The 18,905-nt window shown below is 38.6% G+C and overlaps 1 long non-coding RNA gene across 3 annotated transcripts; it reads left to right on the plus strand.

Moving 5' to 3' along the window:
• The first annotated feature begins 4,557 nt into the window (after window positions 1–4,557).
• On the plus strand, window positions 4,558–17,880 carry LOC132603741 (uncharacterized). Of its 3 annotated transcripts, none has more exons than XR_009568508.1 (3): window positions 4,558–5,004; window positions 9,031–17,472; window positions 17,610–17,880. It is a non-coding gene; the product is annotated as an uncharacterized LOC132603741 (long non-coding RNA). The 3 variants fall into 3 exon arrangements; XR_009568509.1 differs by having other exon boundaries at window positions 10,132–17,472; XR_009568507.1 differs by having other exon boundaries at window positions 12,014–17,472.
• The last annotated feature ends 1,025 nt before the right edge of the window (window positions 17,881–18,905 follow it).

The raw sequence follows: 18,905 nt of genomic DNA on the forward strand, positions 1-18,905 counted from the left end.
TGGTTGTTATCATGTTTATCTGTGAACTCTTTTACTGATATGTGTTTCTAACCATTGTCGGACTATGATACTTACTCAGTACGCGAGGATTGTACTGATATTGCACTTGCTACACCCTTTTTGGGGTGTAGATTGTTTTAGGCGGTCGATTGTGATGTGAAGCGGAAATGTGTGGTGCCTATCTGAAAGGCCTCCTCCCACTTCATTCTGGGACGGAGGTTGAGTCTTAGAATGTAGTGGTAATCTGAAATTATTAGTCACTCTTGTACTAGTCTAGACGAGGTCATGGGAAGTTGGACCGAGTCTGTAATTATTATATTTGTTGTAATCAAATAAACACTTGAGTTTATTAATCATATTATGAGGTTCCGCTGTTATTTCTAAATATCTATTGGTTATAATGATTCGTCTTTGTTTAATTGATGTGTTATTCGATAGAGGGTTCGCCTATCGAGGTGGGAAAGGTACGTGACCGCATGATCCTAAATTGGGTCGTGACACTTTCGAAAAACTATCCCTAAATAGTTGAAAGCTTTCTGCAGTTGCATCCTGAAAGCTTATCTAGTACTACGATGAATTAGCCATATATAGTTGAAAGCTTTATCTCGTACTATGATTTTATTTTGTTTAAATTGAGATTTTCTCCAATATATTATTTATATAATATTTAATTACTTTTTCATTGAATCTTTAACAAATAATAATTTTATATTGTCTGATTTTTTTTTTTTTTTGAATATTTTCTTGTTATGATGTTTAATTACTATTTTATTTGAATCGTGTTATTGGTTGTACGTCCACCAATTAGTGTATGAGGGACCTGGTTGTGTACCAGTTCCCTTATGCAATGCAGTAAGAAAAGAAGGCATTGTTTTTACCATAGAAAACTCCTTGCTCAAGGGTTTAAAAACCACGACCTACACCAGTAGGATTTCAATTCTACTAATCGAGCAACTTCAGATTACAACTCTATCGTAAGTTAGGAATTAGCTCCCATAATCCCTCACCCTTACAATAACGCTTATGCAACCTAGGAACTAGCTTCATAGTCCCTCCACCCTTACAATACACTGATTGTAATCACCTCTACTTGACTACCTCTAGCCAAGGAAACTAATACACCTAGACTCAATCTAGCCTAGTATACCACTCAAGAGCTTGTGGAAGCAACCTTGAGAATTTAGAATACCTACAAACAACTTCCTTTTTGGGTAGAGTAGGTTTATAGTTTAAGAACAAGTAAACAAAGACTTACAACAACCTAAAGAACATAGACAATATCTTATGTCTGGATCAGGTTCTTCAGCCTATAGATGGCCTTGTTCTTGAGATATCTTGAGAAACTTGCGTCGGCAGATTTTGCACAATTTGGATTAGATTTCTCAAGTCTACTCAATATGTTGCCAACATGTTGTATATATAGTGGGAACATGTGGGATGGATAGAGACCACTCATTCATTTTGACCCTAAGCATGGGCCAACTCATAGTTGTACTTGTGTGCAGCAAGTGGCTTGGCTTTACAGCTGTTCTCTATTGACGGCGCAAGGTGCACAGAGAGTAGGTTGCAGACCAAGTCTCTATCTGGTTCTGGAATAGTTTGACAATTATCAAAACACAAATGCAATTGGACTTATCAATTTCCCCCTTTTTGATGATGAAAAACTAATAGACGATATTCCCCCTGAAAACCAGCCTCCCATTTGTTCCCCCTGCGAAGCAGACCATTTTTTAGAGCACCTGCAACATGTTAGCAACAACGCAACACATTTCTACAGCATGTCTTCCCCCTTAGTTCAACAATGTCTTCCAGCACATTCACTGTATTCTTTCTCACAACACAACGATCCCATTGCCACACTTTCATTACATGTGCACAATATTCACTACTTATGCACAAATATCTTCCCCCTCAGTTCAGCAGCATGTCCTCCAGCACATCCACTGTATTTTTTCTCACAACACAGTGATCCGATCGCCACACTTTCACTACATATGCATAATATTCACTACTTATGCACAAATATTCATTATTCCCCCTCTTGGAATCATCAGAAAAGCAACCACAGTGCAGCCAGTAAGAGGTAAAAACAGAGAATATTACAAGCAGAATCAACACGAGCAAGCAAGCAAAAGTGCATAAAAAAATATAAAAGCCCAAGAATAGGAAGTAGTTCAAACAGTGCAAGCATATGTCAAAGTAAACTACTAATGTGCCAGTCAGATAAGAAGGGTAGAGAACATGGGGGTTAAGACATCAACCAAGGGAGGACAAGGGAAGAGAGTAGATACTGAAGGAAAATGTTAGGAGCTGATTATTGGGGGTGATCCAAGGCTTGAAGAAAATTGTCAATTTTCTCAATATAAGCGCCTTGATCTTGGAGCATTTGGTTCCTGAGATCTTCCACTTTGATCTTCAACTGATCCCTCAGAAGAGTATTCTCACCTTTCATCTGCTTAATTTCTGTATGTGCTGCCTTCAGGACTTTGGTGAGAACATAGATGGTTGAGCCTGCTTCCTTAGGCACACACTCACAATCTTCTAGAGTAGCCATGGAGATCATATTCATTTTTTTTCCTCATGTGGCTGTGCCAGTCCTCACATTAAAATGCTCAAGGACCTTTGTCAGGAAAAAGCCATAAGGAAGACCAGGATCATTTTCACTAGTGCTCACTTCATTGATCATGTGATTGCTGGTAGATTGATCGGCTCAAGAATTGACAAAGCTTCCATGAGTGCCATATGTTCTGAAGTGACTCTATCATCCCTTCCACTTCTTGGTATGAGCACCTTGTCCACAAACTCAAAATCTAGTTAGCAAGTGGGCTCGAGATCCTGTTTGAGGAGCTTTCCTGGACGGATTGACATGCCTTCCTTAACAATCACATTTTTGAAGGAGGTGTAAGCCCTTCTAGTGACATCCTTCAGCCCTTCGGTTGGTACTCCTAAGATTTCGGCTAGTACTGTTTCAGTTTGCACAAGTCTGTCATATTCACTGTTAGGGCCAGAACACTGTCATCAAGATGAAGTAGATTTGTATACAGTTTCATTATTTCAGATTCATACACACAGGGAGCCGGTGGAGTAAGAAGATGAGTCCACTTTTGAAATTCCACCATCTCCCATAGTTCTTTCATCCCAGTCTCCTCTTCCAGGTTTACATCAATCATCATCCCAAAGAGAATCTTCTGCGTTTGGAGATGTTCCTTTCTCAATTCAATTTCATATCTCTCAACGGCACTTGTCCTCCATTTCTTTTGCGAGGCAGATTGAGTATCACTTTCTTCTCCTCCTATGTCCTCCTCTCCTCCTGTCATTCCCTTTGATTTCTTTTTCTTATTTCCTTCATACCCCCAGAGATCTGATTGCGCACTGAGCGAAGAATGATATTACCATCGGAGTCAACATTTTCTCATGAGTTTTCTTTTGAAGCACCAGGTGCTTTAGCACAGATGGGACACCAAGTTTTCTTCTCAGGGTGAGAGACGAGTACGACATCTGCAACATTTTCTTTCCTATATGATTTCCGACCTGTTGTCCTTCAGAGTTGTCGATGTTACCTCTTCCCATTTCAACCTCTCCACTTGTTCCATCCGATTCTTTTAAAGAGGAGTCTGACGATCTTTCCTCAAGATTTAAGGGTCCTCTTAGTTCGAAGACACCAGATAGAGATGTAGATATACTTTGGTTAGAGGAGATTGAGTGCTCTGAGGTTGACGATTGGGGGTTCATTTTGATTTGGCTTGAAAGAGGGTTTTGAGATATTTATACTCGGTAAGAGTGATGAGATAAGAGTTGGTTTGGACGGCCTTGTATAGGATAGAAGAGAGAATGAGAAGTTCGACAGTCTGACGATTTTGATAAGTGAAGAGAGAGAAGGACAAGAGAGATGCATTTAAGGTGTCTGAGATGACATTTTAGGACAGGTGTGAGAGACTGTTGACACCTAATTTTTGACCTCCGATAATTTTGCTCAATTACTTGGAGTCCCTGGATCACAAATGGAGTAGGATATGCATTTTTTATGAGTCAAATAAATTTTACAAAATCATCCTGGGGTCATTTTGCCATTACATTTGGCAAAACACTGGTAAAAGAACAACCGCATGTCATTTTACATTCTTAGCATATTTTCAAGAAATTATAAGAGTATTTATAGTTAATTATGAGTTATTGGTTTTAAGCATTTGCAATTAGTGATCATTTAGTGTTCTACTCCGTCAAAGTCGAGATTTGAATTAATCAAGTAATAAGCAATTTATTTTGGGTAAATTAAGTGCTAAAATAGAGTTTAATTATGCTTAGTTTTAATTAAAATAATTTGAGACAAATGAAAATACTTTTATTTTACATTTGTGGTGTTTAAAAGTTTCTTAAAATATCGTATATACCACATATATACGCATGTATACACTGATGATATACATTACGTATATATGGGAACATATGAAAAAATTTGGTCCTATTCTTAAATTTGGCTCGGTCCAGCCCAAAAGGGACTGACCCGGCCCATCCCTTTATTTAATCCCCCAAACCCCTTCTTTCCACAGCAACAAAAAACGACCCCTGCACTTTGTTTCAAAAAAAGAACCAACGGGCAGAACCTAACTCTCTATGAACGTACAATTCCAGCTTGTCTTCAACGGTAATGTGTCCATATTTCTCAACGGATTTTTGCTCATCTTCTGGGAGAAGTTTGGGACTTTGATTTTAAAAAGGGTGAACGGTCATGAAGATTTTGGGTTCTATAAAATAGAAACCCTTCTCTTTATTTTAAGAAAAGGGGGAAGTTCAGAGATAAAAAATGGGTTTTCACACCCACAATGGGGTTTTTGACAACCCTCAAGAGTGAGAACACTCAGAAACCCGGCTAAGCCGTTGAGTTTTGAGGAAGTTCTCGCTCATGTTTAATTTTTCGAAGTCATTTCCGTTCGCCGGAAATCGATTCAGGTGAAAGGTATCTTTTAGTCAACTCTCGTCGCCCCTGTCGCTGCTTGACATAAGGTAATCTTCCGTTCCCCTTTTGCTCTTCAATTCTGTTTCGATGTAGTATTCAATATGTCGTTTGGTCTTCAGTTTCTTTTGCTGATCAATAATGTCAATTAATGACTTAATATTGTTTCCTGCTTATTTAAGGTTCAACATGCTTGTTTTCTGTGTCACTTTAGCTTTAGTTGTTTTGGTATGTAAGTTGCGGAGCATGAATCATTCAAGGCTTTTGGTTTTTTTATTTACCTATTCAAAGTTATTCAATTGAAGAGGATTAACTAAAAGTATGTGCTATTAGTTAATATGATTTAGTCTTACGATGTCTGTGTGTTTTATTTTTATATTTCAGTATTCATTTGAATTCGTTCCTATCCGTAATTGATTTGTTAGCTCTTTAGTTCTTCCCTAGTAGTTAAAGATGTGCTTCCTGAATGTTAGCTTGCAGTTATGTTGATAGTATGCTGCCAGTTGGAGTTGTTTTTTGAAGTGGTTAGCCATGAGGATCTCATTTGTTATTCTAAAAAAAAAAAGTATAAGTAGAACAGCAGTTTAAAGATAGGTAATGATCTTCTCTGCCCTTAAATTTCAATCCCAAAACTGATGTTTCTTTGTTCTCTGAGGGTGTCACGACCCATTTTATTTGGCTGTGCGGGCACCTATCATTCCCACCGCGATAGGCGAACCCTTATCCCAACATAACCAATTCAAGTAAAGGAGGAAGAAATAAATATAGAATAAGTCTCAAATCATCCACATAAGATAAAGTGCGAAAATACTAAATACAACCCCATAGATCAAGTCTGGTCATACAAGAGCACTAACTACACACTACAAGTCTGAAAGATGATAAATTTTCATAATACAACTGTCTCGAAAAAGAGTAAGACAAGCAAGTAAAGGAGATAACATTCGGGCAGCGGCCGTCGTCGTGCTCACCCTGGAATGACTCTACAGCAACCTTACCAATCATCCACGAAGGGAAAGAGCGGAACCTGTCTAATACTCTGCATCCATAAAAGAATGCAACAAGCATAGGTCAGTATAAACAATGGTACTAGTAGGTATCATCGACCGACTAAGTATAGCTAACATAATTCAGACAATAAAGCAAGATAGGCAGATAAATCGACAAGTATAAGCCAAACATAATCAGAAACAAGTACACGCCATCACCTAAATAGAGCATCTAAACCCAATTATGCCAAGTCTCAATATGTCCAATCCGAAACCAACATCACAAGTAAAACACCAAATCATCTCAATGTAAGCCATGATGCGATGCAATGCAATAATGTATGAATGTAATGCAATGTGCACATGTACTCCGGATGGAAATATCGACATCTCGGTAGTACAACCAAGGTGACTCGCGAAGTCTAAGTGTCACCCGTCCCATATCTTTGCCTAACAGACAGACGAGACCCCGGATCTTTGCCCACGGGGGGTTCTCACTGGCACCACCCTGAGGGACCCACGGAGTCCATGCACTCACTCAATCTACGATTCTGGAACGAACATCGGATATCGAACTCTCACGTCACTCAAGTAAAAAGAGTTATTTATCATGAGGTATCAATTCACTCAATCCACGATTCCGGGACGAACATCGGATATCAGACTCTCACGTCACTCAAGTAAAAATCGAGCCCTGCTCATCACAGTGTTTCATCAAGTATCATCAAGGTATCAACAGTGTATGGATGAGAATGCGTGCAATGCATGTATTAACACCAATAATATATGTGTCACAAGTACTAACATGGGTACGCCAATAATATAATCAATGTCACAAGTACCAACATGGGTACGCCAATAACATATCAAGTCATAAGTACCAACATGGGTAGGACAATAATATATGTGTCACAAGTACCAACATGGGGACGCCAACAATACACGTGTCACAAGTACCAACATGGGTCGCCAACAATATCAGTGAAGACTACATAAGTCATATAGAACTCTATCCTCGCATCGACATCAAGCCGTAAGATACTACAATGTCACAATAAAGATGGAAAATAGATTCCAATATCTACTAACAACACGTGGCAACAAGCCAACACAATAGAACAATCAAGTCACAACACAACGGGTTGGCTAGCCCTAATCACGCAACAGGGCCCAACCTAAGATAGTATCCAACCTGACTTCACACCCGAAGGTTTACATGCCCTCTCCGACAATATAATCTAAATATATGCTTCGCTATACGAAGTTTCACCAAGGGTAAGCCTCAATATCAAAGAAGTCTAGGCATAATCGAAATCTAGATTAAAAATTATGAAGAATGATACTAATATTGCTACCATTCAAGTGGGTCAAAACCAACCCTACAATTTGGGAAAACGGGGCCCACAAGGGCAAAACGGGAAATTCGGGGGTAAATATCAAATTAAGCACTAGGTGATCATATAACCCAACAATTAATTACTAATTTAACTCATGAAATTTCCTAATTTCGAAATTGAAGCAAAACTCCCAATTTTGGGTATAAACCCTAACTCTTTGATTCGAGAATTCAACTCTAATAATGGAAGATAAATGATCAATAAAATCTAGCATAAAATCCATAAATTTCATCATTAATGAGAACATTCATCAAAACCCACTTTTTATCTTCCATAACTAAGGAATTGATAAGGGAAGAGGAATCCTAAGATGATTAGGATTAATGAAATAGCACAAGGATTAGGAGAACTTACCACCAAGAACCTCCTCTAAGAATTCCCAAGAAATGCTCACAATATGAACCACCTTCAGAATAACAATGAATGAAAAGACTTGGGGTTTTATATCATTTAAATACCCAGTCACTGCCCGATCACCGCTTCCGCGGTCACTCAGACCGCTTCAGCGGCGCCGGCCCAGCGGTCCCTTGATCGCTACAGCGGTCAAGCTCAGTTGGCTTGGACTGCTCCAGCCGGCAGGGTGACCTTTCCAGTTGTACCGCTGCCGCGGGGCTGGTGCTGCCAAAGTGGGCACCAGACACTAGAAATCCACCCAATTTTCACAATTCAATCTGATTTTTTGACTAATTTTTGAGTCTATCTGCTCACATACCATATATATATATAGACACATAAAAACACGTTACGAACGCGCTCGTGGCCTCAAAATTCCCATCGGAGGCCTCGTTGACCGAGTCAACCCCCGATACCAATTTCAATTCCCAACCCAAGTACCAAAATGCATCCGAGTGCAGTGGGAACCGAACCAGATATACATACAAGTTCTAAACGACCATCCGGACCTCTCGAAATCAACGGATTTTCGAAAAGGCTCTGTTTATCCAAAAGTCAACTTTGAGTAAACTCTTACTTAAAGCCCAAATTTCACAAAAAGTCACCCGAATCAAGTCTAGACACCTCAGGAAGCATGTCAACGGGTCCTCTTGAGTCAAAAGTGAGTTAACCAAGCTCGGAAAAGGGTTAAAAGGGCCAAAATGCAATAACGACCAAGCAGGTCATTACAGAGGGTGCCTTTAAAAAAGTTTAATTTGCTTCTATCCCAATTTGTTTGCTTGTTGGTGGTAGTAAAGAAGATTTGGTTGTTCATTTTAGATATGCTTGGCTAGGCCTGAATCTGCCCCTTTCTCATTTGAATGTTTGAAGCTCTAACAGAAGGAGCTTAGTTGCTTTAGCCTGAGTGTTCGTTATCTTTCCTTTTAAGCTTAACAGACTACTATTTCCTTCCATAAATGTTGGTTTCTTCTTATGGAATTTGTGAGCAAAGAAGCATATGTTAGATTTCTTTTCCTTGAATCATGTAAAGAACTAAAAATGTGTATCTGATTGTGATTCCAAAATAAATTTGGATAACATATTTATAGGATGTTTATTAGTTGTTAAGAATGTTGTCGAATAATAATCATATATGCTGAAGTGTTATGGTGACCTTCTTACTACTTTGGACTTGAAGCATGATTTAGCTAAGAAATCAAGTTTGATGAGATAGAGATAAAATGAAGTCAATAGGTCCATTTTTATTTCTAGCTCAAACCATTTCCTAACACTCAGATTTGTCTTATTTCTGTTTAAGGATTTGATTTCAGATGGTTTCCCTCTTCTGCCATATTGTGGTTTTTTTTAGTTCCCTTGTCCAAGTGATAAGTGTTTGAGCTTACCAGTTGTTGACCTGCTTTTATGCTCAAAAAATGATTTGTGTTTAGCATGCTATTTGGGATAAGCTAATTTGCGGAAGTGTAGCAGAAGGGCTGTTTTGAAACATGATCTAACACACTCATGATTACCTCTTATTAGTTGATAATACAATAAGGATAAGAATTTGAAAGCTGAACTTCATATTATTCATCATTAACATGCTATTAAGAAATCTCATGATGTTGTGTTGTGATCACCTTTCTCTTTGGTCAGTTGTTGTTAATGCATGACTACTGATCCTGTCATAAATAGTCTTCCAAAACAACTGAACATAATTCTAGATTTCCTCATATTTTGCTAAATGCTAAAGAAATTTCATGAATGATTATGCTGTGTGTTTTAAAAGAGCGAGGATAACTCACTGTATGATTGTCTAAGGTCTAAAACTCTCTCTTATCTTGTCTAAATTGATTTAAACAACTAGCTGCTATTTCCCAGAGATATTGTTTAATTCTCAAATGTTTTTTTTTTTTTTTTTTTAAAAAAATACATGTTTAGCTCAACTTAATTAAATAAACCTTTCTTAATAGGAGGAATCCTTTGGTCCTGCCCTTTTATCTAGGAAGAGATTTTGTTTCAACTGAATTTGTTTGATGTTGCAATTAGCTTTTGTTAAAAATTCAGTAACATCTTCTATTTCCCTGCTTTTCTGTTAGAGAAACAATGTGTGATATGAATCTGTTTGCTGTTTACATGTCTAATGTTGTTTGTTGGAGAGGGTAAGGAATGTGTATGCTGTTTTCTAGTTAAAGGGTTATAAGATAATTTTATCAGAAAGTCATGATATGTCCTCATCTTATCTAGCCAGACTTAGTTTTGAACTTGTCTATCTCTCCCTGCTTATCAGTAAGTTTGAACCCATACTAAGCACCCTCGGACCTATTTTCTTTTGTGTGGTTTATCTTCTAAATGTATTAAGATGATATGTCTAGCTCAAACCATTTCCTTAACACTCAGATTTGTCTTATTTCTGTTTCAGGATTTGATTTCAGATGGTTTCCCTCTTCTGCCATATTGTGGTTTTTTTTAGTTCCCTTGTCCAAGTGTTATTGTGTTTGAGCTACCAGTTGTTGACCTGCTTTTATGCTCAAAAAATGATTTGTGTTTAGCATGCTATTTGGGATAAGCTAATTTGCGGAAGTGTAGCAGAAGGGCTGTTTTGAAACATGATCTAAACACTCATGATTACCTCTTATTAGTTGATAATACAATAAGGATAAGAATTTGAAAGCTGAACTTCATATTATTCATCATTAACATGCTATTAAGAAATCTCATGATGTTGTGTTGTGATCTCCTTTCTCTTTGGTCAGTTGTTGTTAATGCATGACTACTGATCCTGTCATAAATAGTCTTCCAAAACAACTGAACATAATAATTCTAGATTTCCTCATATTTTGCTAAATGCTAAAGAAATTTCATGAATGATTATGCTGTGTGTTTTAAAAGAGCGAGGATAACTCACTGTATGATTGTCTAAGGTCTAAAACTCTCTCTTATCTTGTCTAAATTGATTTAAACAACTAGCTGCTATTTCCCAGAGATATTGTTTAATTCTCAAATGTTTTTTTTTTTTTTTTTAAAAAAAATACATGTTTAGCTCAACTTAAATAAACCATTTCTTAATAGGAGGAATCCTTTGGTGCCCTTTTATCTAGGAAGAGATTTTGTTTCAACTGAATTTGTTTGATGTTGCAATTAGCTTTTGTTAAAAATTCAGTAACATCTTCTATTTCCCTGCTTTTCTGTTAGAGAAACAATGTGTGATATGAATGTGTTTGCTGTTTACATGTCTAATGTTGTTTGTTGGAGAGGGTAAGGAATGTGTATGCTGTTTTCTAGTTAAAAGGGTTATAAGATAATTTTATCAGAAAGTCAGTATATGTCCTCATCTTATCTAGCCAGACTTAGTTTTGAACTTGTCTATCTCTCCCTGCTTATCAGTAAGTTTGAACCCATACTAAGCACCCTTGGACCTATTTTCTTTTGTGTGGTTTATCTTCTAAATGTATTAAGATGATATGTCATAAAATATGTCATTGTGATGAAGTGTTAATACTCTGGTTAATAGCATAATTTCTCTGAATAACCAACAATGATTATCAACTCTCATTCACTTATTTTTACATTAACAGTAGGTATGGGTTGCTATGGTTAGTTCTTAGTTTTACTTATCACCTTTTGATAGCCCTGTGTTTATAAGTGATCATTTTAAGTTTGAAATTTGAGACTTAAGAGCATGAAATGAATGTGTGTAGGCCAGACAATTCATATGTGCATACAGTATCCTATGTCTTCTAACCTCTAGTTATTCTATTAAGTATGAACACAGTTTCTTTTTGATAAAAGCAAAGGAAGTGAGTATGTTCAGTTCTGTTTATAGGAAGACTAGAAAATGATTTTTACTTGAACATTGTATGACCATGTCTTTTTAGGTTTTTTTTTTTTTTTTTTTTTACATTTATGTAATTCTTGGTTTTTTCCGCTTTCCATTATCTCTACACCAAGGCTTAGGTATCACCTATTCTCTTCCTATACTTAATTGCTCATATGTTGCCAAAAGGAAAGTGAAGACAGTTATATAATAGTTCAGTTGAAAATGGAATAGACTACTGTTGGTATATGCTCTGTGTTTATATACAACGTGTGTATTTTTAGAATCACTATGTTTAGCTCAAACCAGAATTTAAGTTGAGTCAAGATGGTTAGGGGCTGTTTTAGGCTTCAATATGTGCTAAACTTTCTGATCTTTTAATAAGAGGATTCTAATTTCTATGTGGTTCCACCATGAGCCAATGTTCTTGTCTAGTTTTTGGTTCAGATGTTTTTTCGGACTTATTGTTATCTTGCTGGTTGAAAAGCTAAGGCAATATTCGGGTTCGGTTTAGCCTCCTCCAAGACCCTGCTTAAGGTTCTAGAAACCTTCTGATCATGTGCGACACTGGAATATAGATGGTGGTAACCCTCTTGAGAGGCTACATTTTGGTGGTGCAAAGTGATGCACCTGCTGCTGCACTTTGCTATGCTTAACTACTGCTGTACATTGATGCTGTTTTGCCTTATTGAGCTGCTCTGCTGCTGCATCTTTTAAGGCACAAGTTCCTGTGTATTGCTGCATTTTGTGCCCATCTCTGTTGCATTATGAGCCATTTTGTGGCTGCATATGGATGCAAACTTTAGTTGCTCTTACATTGTGGCTGCTTTTGAAACTTTAAGCCAACTTGTGGCTGCATCTGCATCTGGATGCGAGACTGCTGTGTTTGTTGCTATGCTATTTTTAAGAGCAGCTGTTACATTGATATTACTACTGCAGTTTTGCCAAACTATTGCTGCACTATGTGACAAATTGTTGCTGCACTATTGAGGCAGATTTGAGTTAAAGCAAATTAATGCTATATGTTGGGCAGATTTGAGGCCATCTCTACTGCGTTTTAAAGCCTACTACTCCACTGCATTTTGGCCCATAATTAATGGCCCATAATTAACAGTTCTGTGCTATTGCTTTGTTTCATAAAATGAGCAGATGCTACCTCGATCAGAAATAGCTGCTGTTTTGTTAAGAAAGAACATATCACTATTCATATCACTAGTATGAATACGATACTATACTCGGGCCGATGAAAAAGTATTTAACTTGAGGCCATGCCTAGTCCGGAAAGGTTATCCCTCGGTTTGGGCAAGGATTATCTCACATTGATATCACGAGGTAGGAACCGATATGCACCTAGCAAGACAACTAGAATGTTCACTAGTTTGCAGCCGCGACATGATTCAGGTTCCTTTGCCATATTAGGAACTGTGAGTCTGAGCCTCCATAATCAAAGCTTGCAAAGTTTGATACGAGTCTGAGGGATATTATTATTTATATTCAAAAACGTCACCCTACGGGGTGGCGTATCATTTGACTAACTATTTTCATTTCATGCTTGCGAGGTATATCTAATTAATATGGGTCTGTTAGATGAGATTCTACCAAAGACGAAGTGAAGTAAAGTTGAAGGCCCGACAACTCGGATGAAGGACTAGAAGAGCATAGAAGAACGAGAACAAGACTGCCGAATAATTTGGGCCCAAGGCCATATAAAAGCTAAACTTTTCTTCCCTTTCTTGTGGTATAGTTTTACATTATTTTCTGTGTGAACGTACAAATACATTTTTATAGATATTGAAATCTCTACAGGTTAGAACTGTCACGCCCCGAAACATGGCCTGGGCGTAATACGATACTCGGTGCCTGACTGCATGTGACCGAGCGAACCACATGGCTTGCTGAATCAACATGGGGCATACATGAGCGGAATATAACGCGAATGCATGATGTGCTTTTGTCAAACATAACAGTCGCATGTGACCGAGCGAACCACATGGCTTGCTGAATCAACATGGGGCATACATGAGCGGAATATAACGCGAATGCATGATGTGCTTTTGTCAAATAACAAGTCAATACTTAATAGAAAAAATACTTGTGTAATCATGAGTACGGAAATAACATGAATGAGCCAAAACAGCTAACCGACTCTGAAAGTATAACATGACACTTGTCTAGTCTATGAAACCTCTGGCATGAGTCTGAACATGAAAACATACTTGCCGGGAAAAGGACCCCAGCATACCTTTATAGACAAAACTAAATAAAGAAGACAATGTCTAAACCCGAAATGAGATAGGGCTCACCAATAAGCTGGTATGTGCAGATCCTAATGAGCAGTGGCGTCGTCCTATAAATCCATACTTGTATTGTGAAATGCAGGCCCTCGGGCAATAAAAAGGGGACGTCAGCACATGGAATAACATGATAAGGACTGAAACTGAAACCTGAACATGAACATGAGCGTGAGCATGGGTACATAAACCGATAACATGATATCACCACGTGGGTACATGGAGTCTGGTACATCATCGGACCGGCAGAGCTCTCATACCATGCCAGGGTATAAGGTGGTAACGTTCCTGATGGATCTATTCAGTGTAAAATTAAGGAATCGTCCTAACTGGGCGGAGCGATCCTTGTCCTATGTTAGCTACATAGTTTCAGGCTATCTGAGCCTTCTCGGTAATTCGTGCAACTCCCAATAATATGAACATGATATAATTGGCTAAGAAGCCCATGATTTCCGTGAATTAACTTGTACTTGACACAAAATCATGATTTCACGAAATAACTTATAAACATGGTTTCATGAAATACCTTGTAATTAGCATGTATGTATCTTGTATCATGGCATGAAAGTAATTATATAATATAGTTGCATGAGAACTTGTAGACATGTAGGATATTCATGAAACAATCATTTTTAGTTAAAAACATGCATGCAAGAACCCATGAATTACAAGATATGGGTTTTCGTGGATTATGGACTGATTGTCAATACTCATATGGAGTTATTAAGAACACAATGATAGAATAATAGCAATTCATACATAATATAATCATGGACATAGACCTAGGGTTGTCATGAGCATGGCATAAAAGAAGCCCTAGTTTTCATAAGGATTCATGCTCTATGGATTAAGAGGCGTGAGGAAGAACAATGATGTTCCCACACGTAGATAGCAACCCTACACATACCTGGTAATGCTCCAAACTTGTATTAAAAATCTGAACTTGGAAAAAGAATTCCAAAGTCTAAGTCTTGAGTCCTTTAAATGGGTTTTCTTGAAAACCCTATGCTAAGACAATGATTTCATTGTTAGATTATGAGAACACATGCTAGAATTCACTTGGAATGGTTGGAATAGACTTACCTTGGTGTTCTTGGTGATGGAGGAGAGGAACAGGTCGTTCTAGGGTTTAGAGACTTGTAAAAATAAGAACTAAAACTGAAATCAGGTATTTATAGTTTCTGGCGCGACGGGTGAAATACAGACAAAAATATGGTCCGTATTATGATTTACGGTCCGTAAACTTGGACCGTATTTAAAGCATATTCCAAAACAGAAACACTGTATTACCTCCTGCCCAAATACGATCATCACATACGGGCCGTATTTTAAAATACGGTCCGTAATTAACAATATAATTCTCCAAGCCTCATTCCAGAATGCATAGTGAACTTGATGACAATTTACGTGCTGAAATACGGGTCGTGTTTCAAAATACGGTCCGTATTTAACCATAAAGTTTCCTGAGACAATTTCCAGAATGCTCAGTGGTTTTAGATGTCAATTACTGTTATATCCCGTATTTTGTACATTCGGATATTTCAAGATAACCGCGATAAGTTATGGGCAAGGCTATAATGTTGATCTTGTTTAACACACAAGTTGTTTATGAAAATTTTTGATGTGGAAATATTAAGAAAGGCTAGGGGTAAAAAGGGAAATTCACAAGGTGGCTCATGGAAATATTTAGGAAAATTTGGGGTTAAAAGTGAATTATGAGAAGTTAATAATTCTTGAAAAAAAAGGGCCAAGTGGCCGTGCAGTGTGGTGTGGGCCTTGGCCCACATGGATGCATAATATAATTAAGATAAAAGATGATAAGTTTATCATATTCTTCATTTTCATCACTTAGAAAATTCAAGAACTTTGGAGAAAAAGAAGAAGAGCTATTCGGCCATGGTAGCCACAATTGAAGCGCTCAAATTTTGATCACAAAAAATATTTTCTTCTAGCAATTCAACCAATTGGAAGGTCCTCTTTAACGTGGAGTAGTTGTTGGAGCAAGCAAAACACTTATTTGTGTACTTTACCATCCTAGCCAAGTTGAGAAGTGTAGTGAAGAAAGGTAAGGTTTAATCTCCTTTCTCATATGTTATGGGTGGTTTGTGCATGTTGTAGTATGTAGAAATGAATGAAATTCATGAAGCCCTATGTGTTGGTGTTGGCCGTGTATGTGTTGTGTTGTGTAGGAGTGATGAACCAATTTTTACTTAGTACTTTGGTTGTTGTTGTTGTTATGGATTCTATGATGAAAATGAAAGGTCAATAATTCTAGTTGAAGTTGTAATTGTCGGAGAGTTATTTTAGAAGCTAATGCGACATTAATACCACTTCTTGTATTTATGGAAAATAATGTTGTTAGTGTGTGAATTATTGGTGTAGTTCATGAATTTGAAAGAAGGAAATGTGTTGCTATTGCTATTATTGCATTTTGGAGGTTTCGGGTGGAGTGGCATATTGGTTAGATTATTTTGAATATTGTGCGGATTGTTTGAAGTGTTCTTGAGTTTTGTTTGAATGGTTTCGGATTAGTAATTGAGTGTGCGAGCATTGGTGTCAGCTTGATTGTATGTAGTTGAGGTGAATGTAAATGGAATGTCGTCGAATTATGAGGGAGTTGCTAATGTTAGAATGTGTTTTGGATTAATTGTTGATGTTGTTAATATGGTTGTTGGTATTGTTGTTGATGATTTGGCTGAGTTGAATTCTCGGGGTTGTTGAATTTACAAGGAAAATGCTGCCCAAATTTCTGTAGACAAGTGCTAGCTTAGGATTGAATTCCTAAGTACTTGTAGCTAACGTTTGGTATTTAATGACGTTATTGTAGATCTTGGGGAGCCCGAGACTTGAGTTGGGCAAGGTATGTAAAGCTTACCTTTCTTTCTTTTGGCATGCCTTAGATGTAAATAAGATGTGATACAACCCTCGGGGTAACTCCTTTCATAAGATCCGAGCATGTCGACGATTCTTATTCACTTCTTGATGTTACACTCCTAATATAGTCGAACTATGGTCCTTAGGTCTTTTGTATAATTGGATAATGAACGTGTATACATAATTTTTGTTCTTAAAGGTCTTATGTCGAATAATGTCTCTAACTTTCTTAGACGAGCTCGGATCGCTCCGATACGTTCTTAGGGAGTTCTAAAGTAAATAATGTCTGTAACTTTCGTAGGCGGTCTCGGATTGCTTTGAATCGTTCGTAAAGGTTCCTGTAGTAAAATGCCCATAACTTTCTTATACTAAATCGGATTGACTCGAAACGTGTTTATGATCCTTCAGGTGTCGATAAGTGTACTTGTCTATCGAGTCTTAAAAATTGATTTATGTGCATATGGTTTCTCACTACTCTGCTCGTGCATACTGTTATTATATCTTTCGCCGAGTCCCGGGCCGGTTTTGTCATCGTGCGCACTATGTTATATTCGGCAGTATGATGTGTTACGGTTCCCCGAGTCCCCCACTAGCGGGCCGGGTACCGTTTATGTATGTTATGGTGTTATGTTGCTATGATGTGTTACAGGGATGTTACGGGGATATGAAACCTTCTGGAGTATGATGTGCTGTAGCGCCAATGACGGGGTGGCGACCATGTTCCCGAGCCCTATACATGATTTTGATATGCATTATTTGTGTTTCAAAAATAAACATTTTGGTATATTGATTCTTGTACTCGTTTTCCATACTTCTTATTTCAGTTATGATCCTGATTATTGTATTTCACGCTTTATATACGCAGTACTTATTTCGTACTGGCCCCCTTTCTTCGGGGGCTGCGTTTCATGCCCGCAGGTACAGACGCTCGTTCTGGTGACCCGCCAGCTTAGTACCTATTCTGCTGTTTTGGAGTGCTCCCCTTGTTCTGGAGCCAACATTCTGGTACAGACTTTTCCGTTGTATATATGTATGTATATTTCGGGGTACGGCGGGGCCCTGTCCCGCCATATGATACTTTTGTTACTCTTAGAGGCCTGTAGACATGTATGTGGGTCATGGGTCGATGATGTCCAGTTATGTTAATATGGTTTATGTCTTAAGCGGTTCCATTTGCTGTGACAGCCTTATCGGCTTGTATGTATATCCATATATATATTTTTGGGGCGATGTGTTTTACGACCGCCTTGCCGGCTTCTGTGTGATACATTTGTTTATATGCGACCGCTTGAGACGACGTCTGACCTTCTTATCTGGATAAGCCATTTATATGCCGATTCTGGTAAGTGAGGGTGTACGGGTGTCCAGCTCGGGCACTAGTCACGGCCCACGGGGTTGGGTCGTGACAAAAGTGGTATCAGAGCGGTTCGTCCTCGGAATGTCTACAGGTCGTGTCTAGTAGAGTCTTGTTTATCGGTGTGTTGTGCACCACATCTATAAACAGGAAGCTACAGGACATTTAGGATGTCACCTTTCCTTCGATCTTAGATCGTGCGATAGAGCTGTACTATCAGGATGGTTCGTTTTCTAATAGATTGCTATGTTTACAGTGATGCCTCCGAAGAAAGCGACAGCTGCCCAGTAGCAGGAGAGACCAGTCAGACTCGGAGAGTTACTCGGGCCCGTGCCCAGACTATGCCCGAGATTATGCCCCAGTCAGCGGGCTCTGCTACGCCGCCGTCATCAGAGGAGCCTAGAGCAGCAGCCGCTGCCGCTATGGATCAGGGGGCGGCTCCACCATTAGCTCCGGAGGCTCCAGCGCCCGAGCCTCCAGCTCCTTAGCCAGGGGCGGAGGATAGGGCGATGAGAGATGCAGTACAGTTGCTGACTAGATTAGTAGCAGGGCTGGCTCGCAGACACGGGCTAGGAGGTCATTATGCGGATAGACATGACAGCTTAAGGGTTTGCGACTTCTTGACTTGTAATCCCCAGAGTTCTACGGGTCAAAGCTCGAGGAGGATCTCCAGGACTTTATTCGATAGATGCAGCGTACGCTGAGGTTAGTCAGAGCTTCTGAGACTAAGTCTGTCGAGCTGGCTTCATATCGGTTGCGTGATGTAGCTGTTAATTGGTATGAGTCCTGGGAGCTGTCTAGAGGCGAGGGTGCTCCTCCAGCGGTGTGGGATGAGTTTACAACAACCTTTCTCGGCTACT

The sequence above is a fragment of the Lycium barbarum genome, chromosome 7, assembly GCF_019175385.1.
Source record: "Lycium barbarum isolate Lr01 chromosome 7, ASM1917538v2, whole genome shotgun sequence".
Lineage (NCBI taxonomy): Eukaryota > Viridiplantae > Streptophyta > Magnoliopsida > Solanales > Solanaceae > Lycium > Lycium barbarum.